An 11125-nucleotide genomic window follows, 5' to 3' on the forward strand; every position below is an offset into this window, starting at 1 on the left:
GTAATCGTATCAAGGACGAATCTATACAAAGTGGTGATGCCAACATAAAAACAACGCAGAAGCACAACGGTAGATTGCTTACGGATAGCTCTATTATGAGCATTGCAAATTCTATACCAAGCATATTTTAAACTTTCTACTCCCCTTTGTTTAAAGTTGAGAACCTCATTTCGGGAGTGCAAGCAATAGAGGAGGAATTATCCATAATGGCAAACAAGATCTCACACACAAAAATAGATCTAGCAAGAAAACGACGAACGGAAAAAGAGAGGCGAATAAAACAGCAATTTTTTGTGCAGTGGGGGAGAGGAAAATGAGAGGCAAATGGAAAATAATGTAAATTTCAAGGAGATGATATTTGCGATTAGAAACCTGGTTATGTTGAAGATCCACCCCGACAACGGCGCCAGAAATTCTCCTTGATGGCAGCTGGAACTACGTCGGTATTTCCCTGGAGAGGGAGGTATGATGTAGCACAGTGACGGTAGGTATTTCCCTCAGTTATGAAACCAAGGTATCGAACTAGTAGGAGAACCAAGCACCACAACGTAAACAGCCCCTGCACACAAATAACAACACCTCGCAACCCGGCGTGTTAAAGGGGTTGTCAATCCCTTTCGGGGTACGCCGTCAGAAATTGCGTGTTGACGGGAGAAAGTTGTAATAGATTGAAATAATAGATCACAAATAAAATAAAGTGCAGCAAAGTATTTTTGGATTTTTGGTTTAATAGATCTGAAAATACAAGCAAATAAAAAGGTAGATCGCAAAGGCAAATATACGAGAAAGAACACCCGAGGGCCGTAGGTTTCACTAGTGGCTTCTCTCGAGAAAATAGCAAACGATGGGTAAACAAATTACTGTTGGGAAATTGATAGAACTTCAAATAATTATGATGATATCCAGGAAATGATCATTACATAGGCATCACATCCAAGATTAGTAAACTGACTCCTGCCTGCATCTACTACTATTACTCCACACATCGACCATTGTCCAGCATGCATCTAGTGTATTAAGTTCATGGAAAAAAGTAATGCAATAAGAATGATGACATGATGTAGACAAGATTCGTTTATCTATATGGCGGTAGATATAGATCTCGTCTGTTAATCCTTAGTAGCAACGATACATACGTGTTGGTTCCCTTTCTGTCATTGGGATCAAGCACCATAAGATCGAACCCACTACCGGGCACCTCTTCCCATTGCAAGATAAATAGATCAAGTTGACCAAACAAAACCCAAATATCGGAGGAGAAATACGAGGCTATAAGAGATCATGCATATAAGAGATCAAAGAAACTCAAATAACTTTCATGGATATAAAAAGATATGACCGATCATAAACTCGAAGTTCATCAGATCCCAACAAACACACCGCAAAAGAGTTACATCATATGGATCTCCAAGAGACCATTGTATTGAGAATCAAGAAAGAGAGATGAAGCCATCTAGCTACTAACTATGGACACGCAGGTCTAAAAAGAACTACTCACGCATCATCGGAGAGGCGCCAACGGAGGTGGTGAACCCCATCCGAGATGGTGTCTAGATTGGATCTGGTGGTTCTGGACTCTGCGGCGACTGGATGAATATTTTGTCGATGCATCTAGGGTTATGGTATTTTGGGGGTATTTATAGAGCAAAGAGGCGGTCTGGGGGCACCCGAGGTGGGCACAACCCACCAGGGCGCGCCTGGGCCTCCTGGCGCGCCCTGGTTGGATTGTACCCCCCTCGGGCCACCCCCAGGTGCAACCAAGGCCCATTGCCTTCCTTATGGCCCATAAAAAATCTCTGTAAAGTTTTGTGGCATTTGGACTCCGTTTGATATTTATTTCCTGCGATGTAAAAAACATGCGAAAACACAACAACTCGCACTTGGCACTATGTCAATAGGTTAGTACCAAAAAATGATATAAAATGATTATAAAACATCCAATATTGATAATAAAATAGCATGGAACAATTAAAAATTATAGATACGTTGGAAATGTATCAAGCCCGCTGCAGGAGCAACTCCAGATGTTATGAACGTCTGGCAGAGCAAAGGTGATGACTACTCTATAGTTCACTGTGCCATGCTTTATGGCTTAGAATCGGGACTTCAATGACATTTCGAACGTCATGGAGCATATGAGATGTTCTAGGAGTTGAAGTTAATATTTCAAGTAAATTCCCGTATTGAGACATATGAAGTCTCCAATAAGTTCTACAGCTGCAAAATGGAGGAGAATAGTTCTATCACTGAACACATACTCATAATGTCTGGGTACCACAACCACTTGACTCAACTGGGAGTTAATCTTCCTAATGATAGTGTCATTGACAGAGTTCTTTAATCACTGCCACCAAGCTACAAAAGCTTCGTCATGAACTATAATATGCAAGGGATGGATAAGACAATTCTCGAGCTCTTCGCAATGTTGCGGAGGTAGAAATCAAGAAGGAGCATCAAGTGTTGATGGTCAACAAGACCACTAGTTTCAAGAAGAAGGGCAAAGGGAAGAAGAGGAACTTCAAGAAGAACAGCAAGCAAGTTGCTGCTCAAGTGAAGAAGCCCAAGTCTGGACCTAAGCCTGAGATTGATTGCTTCTACTGCAAAGGGACTGGTCACTGGAAGCGGAACTGCCCCAAGTATTTGGCGGATAAGAAGGATGGCAAAGTGAAAGGTATATTTCATATACATGTTATTGATGTGTACCTTACTAATGCTCGTAGTAGCGCCTGGGTATCTGATACTGGTTATGTTGCTCATATTCGCAACTCAAAACAGGGGCTACGGATTAAACAAAGATTGGCTAAGGACGAGGTGACGATGCGCGTGGGAAATGGTTCCAAAGTCGATGTGATCGCCGTCGGCACGCTACCTCTACATCTACCTTCGGGATTAGTTTTAGACCTGAATAATTGTCATTTGGTGCCAGCGTTAAGCATGAACATTATATCTGGATCTTGTTTGATGCGAGACAATTATTCATTTAAATCAGAGAATAATGGTTGTTCTATTTATATGAGTAATATCTTTTATGGTCATGCACCCTTGATGAGTGGTCTATTTTTATTGAATCTCAATAGTAGTGATACCCATATTCATATTATTGAAGACAAAATATACAAGTTTAATAATGATAGTGCAACTTATTTCTGGCACTACCGTTTAGGTAATATTGGTGTAAAGCGCATGAAGAAACTCCATGCTGATGGGCTTTTGGAATCACTTGATTATGAATCACTTGATGCTTGCGAACCATGCCTCATGGGCAAGATGACTAATACTCCATTCTCCAGAACAATGGGGCGAGCAATAGACTTATTGGAAATAATACATACTGATGTATGCGGTCCGATGAGTGTTGATGCTCGCAACGGGTATCATTATTTTCTGACCTTCATAGATGATTTGAGGAGATATGGGTATATCTACTTAATGAAACATAAGTCTGAAACATTTGAAAAGTTCAAAGAATTTCAGAGTGAAGTGGAAAATCATCGTAACAAGAAAATAAAGTTTCTACGATCTGATCGTGGAGGTGAATATTTGAGTTATGATTTTGGTCTTCATTTGAAACAATGTGGAATAGTTTCGCAACTCACACCATCTGGAACACCACAGCATAAAGGTGTGTCTGAACGTCATAACCGCACTTTATTAGATATGATGTGATCTATGATGTCTCTTACTGATTTACCGCTATCATTTTAGGGTTACGCTTAAGAGGCGGTTGCATTCATGTTAAATAGGGCACCATCGAAATCCGTTGAGACGACACCATATGAACTATGGTTTAGCAAGAAACCCAAGTTGTCATTTCTTAAAGTTTGGGGCTGCGATGCTTATGTGAAAAAGCTTCAACCTGATAAGCTTGAACCTAAATCGAAGAAATGTGTCTTCATAGGATACCCAAAGCAGACTGTTGGGTACACCTTCTATCATAGATCCGAAGGCAAGACATTCCTTGCTAAGAATGGATCCTTTCTAGAGAAGGAGTTTCTCTCGAAAGAAGTGAGTGGGAGGAAAGTAGAACTTGATGAGGTAATTGTACCTTCTCCCTCATTGGAAAGTAGTTCATCACATAAATCAGTTCCAGTGATTCCTACACCAATTAGTGAGGAAGTTAATGATGATGATCATGAAACTTCTGATCAATTTACTACCAAAACTCGTAGGTCAACAAGAGTAAGATCCGCACCATAGTGGTACAGTAATCCTGTTCTAGATGTCTTGTTACTTGACCATGATGAACCTACAAACTATGAGGAAGCGATGATGAGCCCAAATTCCACAAAATGGCTTGAGGCCATGAAATCTGAGATGGGATCCATGTATGAGAACAAAGTATGGACTTTGGTTGACTTGCCCGATGATCGGCAAGCAATAGAGAATAAATGGATCTTCAAGAAGAAGAAGGATGCTGACGGTAATATTATAGTCTACAAAGCTCGACTTATTGTGAAAGGTTATCGACATTTCAAGGAGTTGACTATGATGAGACCTTCTCAACCGTAGCGATGCTTAAGTTTGTCCGAATCATGTTAGCAATTGCCGCATTTTATGATTATGAAATTTGGCAAATGGATGTCAAAACTGCATTCCTTAATGGATATCTTAAAGAAGAGTTGTATATGATGCAACTAGAAGGTTTTGTCGATCCAATAAGTGCTAACAAAGTGTGCAAGCTCCAGGGATCCATTTATGGACTGGCGCAAGCCTCTCGGAGTTGGAATATACGCTTTGATAGTGTGATCAAAGCATATGGTTTTATACAGACTTTTGGAGAAGCATGTATTTATAAGAAAGTGAGTGGGGGCTCTCTACCATTTATGATATTATATGTGGACGACATATTGTTGATCGGAAATGATACTGAATTTCTGAATAGCACAAAAGGATACTTGTCGGTGTCAAAACCGGCGGATCACGGGTAGTGGGTCCCGAACTGTGCATCTAGACCGGATGGTAACAGGAGGCAGGGAACACGATGTTTTACCCAGGTTCGGGCCCTCTTGATGGAGGTAAAACCCTACGTCCTGCTTGATTAATATTGATGATATGGGTAGTACAAGAGTAGATCTACCACGAGATCAAGGAGGCTAAACCCTAGAAGCTAGCCTATGGTATGATTGTTGTTGTGTATATGTTGTATATCTATCGACTAGCCTGGCCTCGGTTTATATAATGCACCGGAGGCCTAGGATAACAAGAGTCCTAGCCGAATACGCCGGTGGGGAGAAGTCCTTGTCTTGATCGCCAAGTCTTGTGGAATCTTCCTTGTATGCGGCAGTCGTCCCAACTGGCCCATGAGTATACGGCCACGGGGGTCCTTGGCCCAATCTAATAGATCGGGAGACGACGTGGTGAGTACCCCCTAGTCCAGGACACCGTTAGTAGCCCCCTGAACCGGTCTTCAAGTTAGGGACGCTCCTCGATTCTTCCGAACTGTTCTTCATCTTCGGTTGCCGGTCTTGAAAACTGGTTCAACAAATCTTCTTTATCTTCGATCTTGAGGATCGCCGAAATGCATTTGACGAGTTTACACGTCGTGTATCCGAGGAGCCCCTTTAAGTTTCCAGCCTTTATCAATGCCTTGTTTATTTTATGCCACACCTCGGGTTTGAAGTTGTTCCCGGGAGGCAGGGTCCTCTTGCGTCCGAGCTCCAACGCCGGACTACATTCGAGGTATCTTTTGCAGCCGAGCACCAATGCCAGACCGCTTCCCAGCTCTAGCGCCGGAATGTATCCGAGCTCCAACGCTGGATTATGTATCCGAGATCCAACGCCGAAATATATCCGAGCTCCAACGCCGGACTGTGTCCAGGCTCCAATGCCGAACTATATCCGAGGTGTCATATCACCTTGGTTCAAAAAAGTTGAAGGAGTTTAGCTGAGCTTAATGCCGGAAATGCCCTCTATGGAGCCAGCCACTAGCGCCCGAGCTTTATGCCGGACTGCTTCCGAGGTGGTGCACCACCCCGACTATGGGCCGATTTTTTGACAATATTTTTTATTGGTGCAATTTATTCTCTGCCGAGATATATAGCCAGTAGCCCTCAAGGTGTGTATCAGTCTAAAACCTGAGATGCACATGAAGGATGACATAAGACCGCTGATCCCAGTAGTCGCTGAGACTCAGGTTGATTTGCAAAATCGGCCTGAGGATCAAGTCCTAGCTCGGCAGAATACTTCGGGACACAAAAGCGGCGTGCTCAGTCCTCAAGACTCAGGTTGGGTGCGGCCGACCAACCTGAGGATCAAAATCTCCTCGGAAACTATATTGCACATAAAATTTTCTGCATTGGACAAGCAATGCAGTAGCCCCCGAGACACTGGTCGGGTGGCAACACCAGATCAAGGGATCGATGTGCCCCTTTAATATTTGTAAATAATAAGCCCGAAGCCCAGTAGCCCCCGAGCCTTAATGCGGGCACGGGTGGCCGAATTAAGGATCAATATCCATAGTAAAATCACAAATTATGTGTAATGACTCTATGTATCCAAGTACTTTACGTCATTAATGCTCGGATCTGCATTGTACAAAACTTTGTTGACCGACCATCGGCTTCCACCTCCTTGACCAGTAGCCGAGGAGTGTTTCTCCTACTTTATAAAGCCTTTATGAGGGCAAAGATTTACGACAAACAAGGCAATTTGGCCACACGGTTTTATAAACAAAGGTACGCAGAGAGATATGTTATATTACTGTTTAACAGAAGAAATGTATTCCAAAGAAAATAGTCCCGCTATCGGTTCCTTTCTTTGGGTTGTCATGCTAAGCATGATCATGAAACCTCATCTCGAATGTAAGAGCAAAATATCGAGGATTTAGTTTGGGAGGCCAGTTAATAGCCCCCGGTAGTGTTCGGCGATAGTCGAGGTCAAGCCATAAACACTTCGGCCAATGTTATGAATCGCCCGTCATAGTCATCAGATCGCTGACCAGTTTACGCTTATTATGACAGTCAGTTTTCGGCTTTCTCCACTAAGGTGCTTAACCATGTGAGCTGGAAGCACAATCGCAGTGGTTCTCCCTTTGCACGCCTAGCCGAACAAAACGGAACGTAGGAAGCAAGTGCAGGAGCCGGGCAACCCAACTATTGACCGAAGACACAATTCGAAACCGATGCATATATAGCAATATCTGAGAATGTTTTTGCCGAATCCCTAAAGGTGTCCGGCGTTGCACTGCGAGACTAATGCTGGAAAAGCACAAATAGTTTAAAAGTGCCAAAAAGCTTGGAAAACCAAGAAACGTCAGTAAAAACATGACGTCCGAACAAGATCAAGTGTTCGGTGCCAATCCGAAAATTGGTCTTAGAAAAAAGAAGTGCTTCTGTCGTCCTTTAACATGACACATCCTATCTCAAGACTTCGAGCGGGTCAGCCTACGGCTTCAACCTCCTATCCCGAGGGCGGAGTACTTCTCATTAGGCCAGTTTAGCAAACTAAACTCTAGCGGCTTTGAGAGAGAAATTAGGCTCCCCGGCTAGTGACCGCACACTCGCGTCGAAAAAAGGAGTGATAAATAATAATAATAGAACTTTGCAACGACTGAGAAGAAGAACACTTATTATAAAACGGCTCAAATAAACTTAAGAGCCCCCAAGTGACTTGGGTAGAAGAATGATTGCATGTACCGAAGTACTTATATCATATCTATGTTCAACCGAACTTTAAACGCGTCTTAACCGACCGTCGGCTTCTCCCTCTTCGGTTAAGGACCGAAAAGTGTTATGTACTCCATCGGTCGAGAATATCGACGGTGTTTCCAATAACCAGGCAATCAGGCCATAAGGCTGTAACAGACAAAGCGCGCTCAGGGAACTTATGCTATATTACTGCGAAGAGTAAGAAGCATCTTCGAAGAAAATAGTACCCCCACCGATACCTTTCTTCGGTGCTCATTGTTATTATGAGACTTGTGCAATAGATTTTTTGTACTCATGAGTTCCGTTGTGTGCCGACCATCATTGAATAACTATAAGAGCGCTAGCTTTCGGCTTCACCCAGTCTGAGGTCCGGCTCGGGTGACCCGATCGTGACAATCGCAGAGGTGCTCCCTTTACTCCCTAGCCGAACAATCGGGAACGTAGGGGTAAACACAGGAGCGAGGCAACCCAGCTTGCAAATCGCTTAAGTCAATGTGGTGCATATTGTGGCGTAATACACGAACAAGGAACGAAGCCGTACAAGTATAATCATATGCAACAGGAAAAGCTTCATAAAGGAAGCCCCCAAGTAAACGGGGTATTTGAATTTATGCGTCACAAACAAAGTTTGGACAAGGAAATTTTTTAGAAGCAACTTTTTTCCAAAAAAGTATAATGCTTGGTCGAACCGAACGCAAGTTAGAAATTAAAGCTTTGAGCATGAAAGCGACTTAGCTGGTTAATGTGTTCGGTATTGATGACGCGGTCCGAGCTTGATGCGGGGCAAGGTTCCATCCCTCAAGCCGGTCCCGAGGTGGCGGAGCGGAGAGCTTGACACGTCGAAGTGGTGACATAGCACGATCAATGCAGACCGGCAGAGTGACGCCGAAGTCCCCGGATCATTTTCCTGTGCACAAAAAATAGTGCAAACCGGAGATAATAGTAATAATGATAATTAAAAAAAATCGTTGCATAATAAATAATTTATGCAAAGTGAGTAATAAAAGAAATATGGCCTGGCGCCGAAGTCAAGTCGATGCAGGGCGTCGGCGTGATGCGGTAAAGGCGTGGCAAAGCCTGAATTCGCAGGTCGGTCCGAGCTCCGAGTGCGGCGTTCGCCGGACTATGTACGGAAACTGACCGAACCACCATGCGACTGTCGTTAATGCGGCCACCATTTGATAGACCTGTGTACATATGATGGACAAACCAGAGTAATAATTCCTTGGGAAAAATGAACCCAAACAAGCAAAAAATACTGGGATTAATAGCACCTGGTTTATTTGTTGTAGCAATCCGAAGGAAGGTGATTCCTAAAATTGGGACCCGCTCCGCACACCCATTGCCTGATGGGCGATAAAACGACGGCATGGCAATGCTGGTAAAGGTTGACTCGCCGAGGCAAAGCCCTCGGCCCAGCTAACGTGACGGAGCTGGTCGGCTAGTGACGCCGAAGTGTCCGGAGTAGGTTGATGAAGAGATGGCGAAGCCCCCGGTCCAGCCGAGATGTCGAAGCCTCGATGTCAGCCGATGAGTCGAAGTAGGTCGGCGTGATGGACACCAGCTTGAAGAAGCAATAGTGCGGCCCTGTCGATGCAGGTCGTGACGTGGTCGATGCCGGCTTGATGAAGCGACCGTGCGGCGATGCCGGTATGCCCGCTCCGTGTAATCCGTGGGGCGGCGATGTTGGTGATGATTTATCCTTCGCGATGCCGGGCTCTTGTTCGGCTTGCCGAGATGATGATCCGAAGAAGTTGAGCTCGGCTCAACAAAGTGACGCCGTGTCTAGCGCAGGTCGGCAGCCGTGGAGTAATATTGCCGGACTGGTTTGACACCAGCATGATGTTGAAGATCATGTTCAAAAGATCTTACAGTTAGTGGGATGTGTTCGGGAACAAAACACAATACCCCATACAAAACTTCCTTCAAAAGGGATGTCCGAAATCCTGTTCATAAAAAGATGAACTCGGGTCGGATTCGTTTTCGCGCAGAAAACAGATCCGAAAAGTGATGCACTAATCGGAAGGTTCCCGGAGTTTGGACGGTCGGATCGAGCCGAAATTTTGAGAGGTGGTAGATATAGGAATTCCGCAGCCGATCAACGGTTGGATCTTCCAAAGGACGTCCGAGCTAGAAGCTGGACACCACGCCCTAAACTCATCCAAATTCCCGTCCAGATTTGACAGGGCTCCGGTATATCGTGGATTGCCAGAGATTCCTCCATCGGAACTCGACGAAATTTTCCAGGGTTGTTGTAGACTCAATTCCGCACAATTCCACCAAAGCGATCGTCAAAGCGATACTCGAGGAGGTGGTGGTGGCAGATACGAGTTCGCTGTCCAGAAAAACAGCACGGTCGCTTGAGGGCAATGTTGACGTTGAGCCCCCGAGCTCCATAGATGATTCCTCCGTGATCTTGATAGAGATCGGAGTTGATGTTTGATGAAGGCCCTCGTCTGGACATGGTGATCCGAGCACGGGGCGCAATTCTTGGTCGAACCAAGGTGACCAGTCGAGCTGGTGACGAAGATGCCGAAGTCGCAGTTGATCTGCAGGCGAGCCATCGATCCTTTTGTCGATCACACAGCGGAACTCTCAATGAAAGCACCAATGTCGGTGTCAAAACCGGCGGATCTCGGGTAGTGGGTCCCGAACTGTGCGTCTAGGCCGGATGGTAACAGGAGGCAGGGAACACGATGTTTTACCCATGTTCGGGCCCTCTTGATGGAGGTAAAACCCTACGTCCTACTTGATTAATATTGATGATATGGGTAGTACAAGAGTAGATCTACCACGAGATCAAGGAGGCTAAACCCTAGAAGCTAGCCTATAGTATGATTGTTGTTGTGTATATATTGTATATCTATCAACTAGCCTGGCCTCGGTTTGTATAATGCACCGGAGGCCTAGGATAACAAGAGTCCTAGCCTAATACGCCGGTGGGGAGAAGTCCTTGTCTTGATCGCCAAGTCTTGTGGAATCTTCCTTGTATGCGGCAGCCGTCTGAACTGGCCCATGAGTATACGGCCACGGTGGTGCTCGGCCCAATCTAATAGATCGGGAGACGACGTGGTGAGTACCTCCTAGTCCAGGACACCGTACTTGAATAAGAATTTTTCAATGAAAGACCTCGGTGAAGCTACTTATATATTGGGCATCAAGATCTATAGAGATAGATCAAGACGCTTAAGTGTACTTTCACAAAGCACATACCTCGATAAAGTTTTGAAGGAGTTCAAAATGGATCAGTCAAAGAAAGGGTTCTTGCCTGTGTTATAAGGTGTGAAGTTGAGTTAGACTCAATGCCGGACCACTGCAGAAGATAGAGAGAAAAGGAAAGTCCCTATGCCTCAGCCATAGGTTCTATCATGTATGTAATGCTGTGTGCCACACCTGATGTGTGCCTTGCTATTAGTTTAGTAGGGAGGTACCAAAGTAATCTAGGAGTGGATCACTAGACAGCAGTCAAGAACATCCTG

Source organism: Triticum aestivum, chromosome 6A, assembly GCF_018294505.1.
Source record: "Triticum aestivum cultivar Chinese Spring chromosome 6A, IWGSC CS RefSeq v2.1, whole genome shotgun sequence".
NCBI classification, from domain to species: Eukaryota; Viridiplantae; Streptophyta; class Magnoliopsida; order Poales; family Poaceae; genus Triticum; species Triticum aestivum.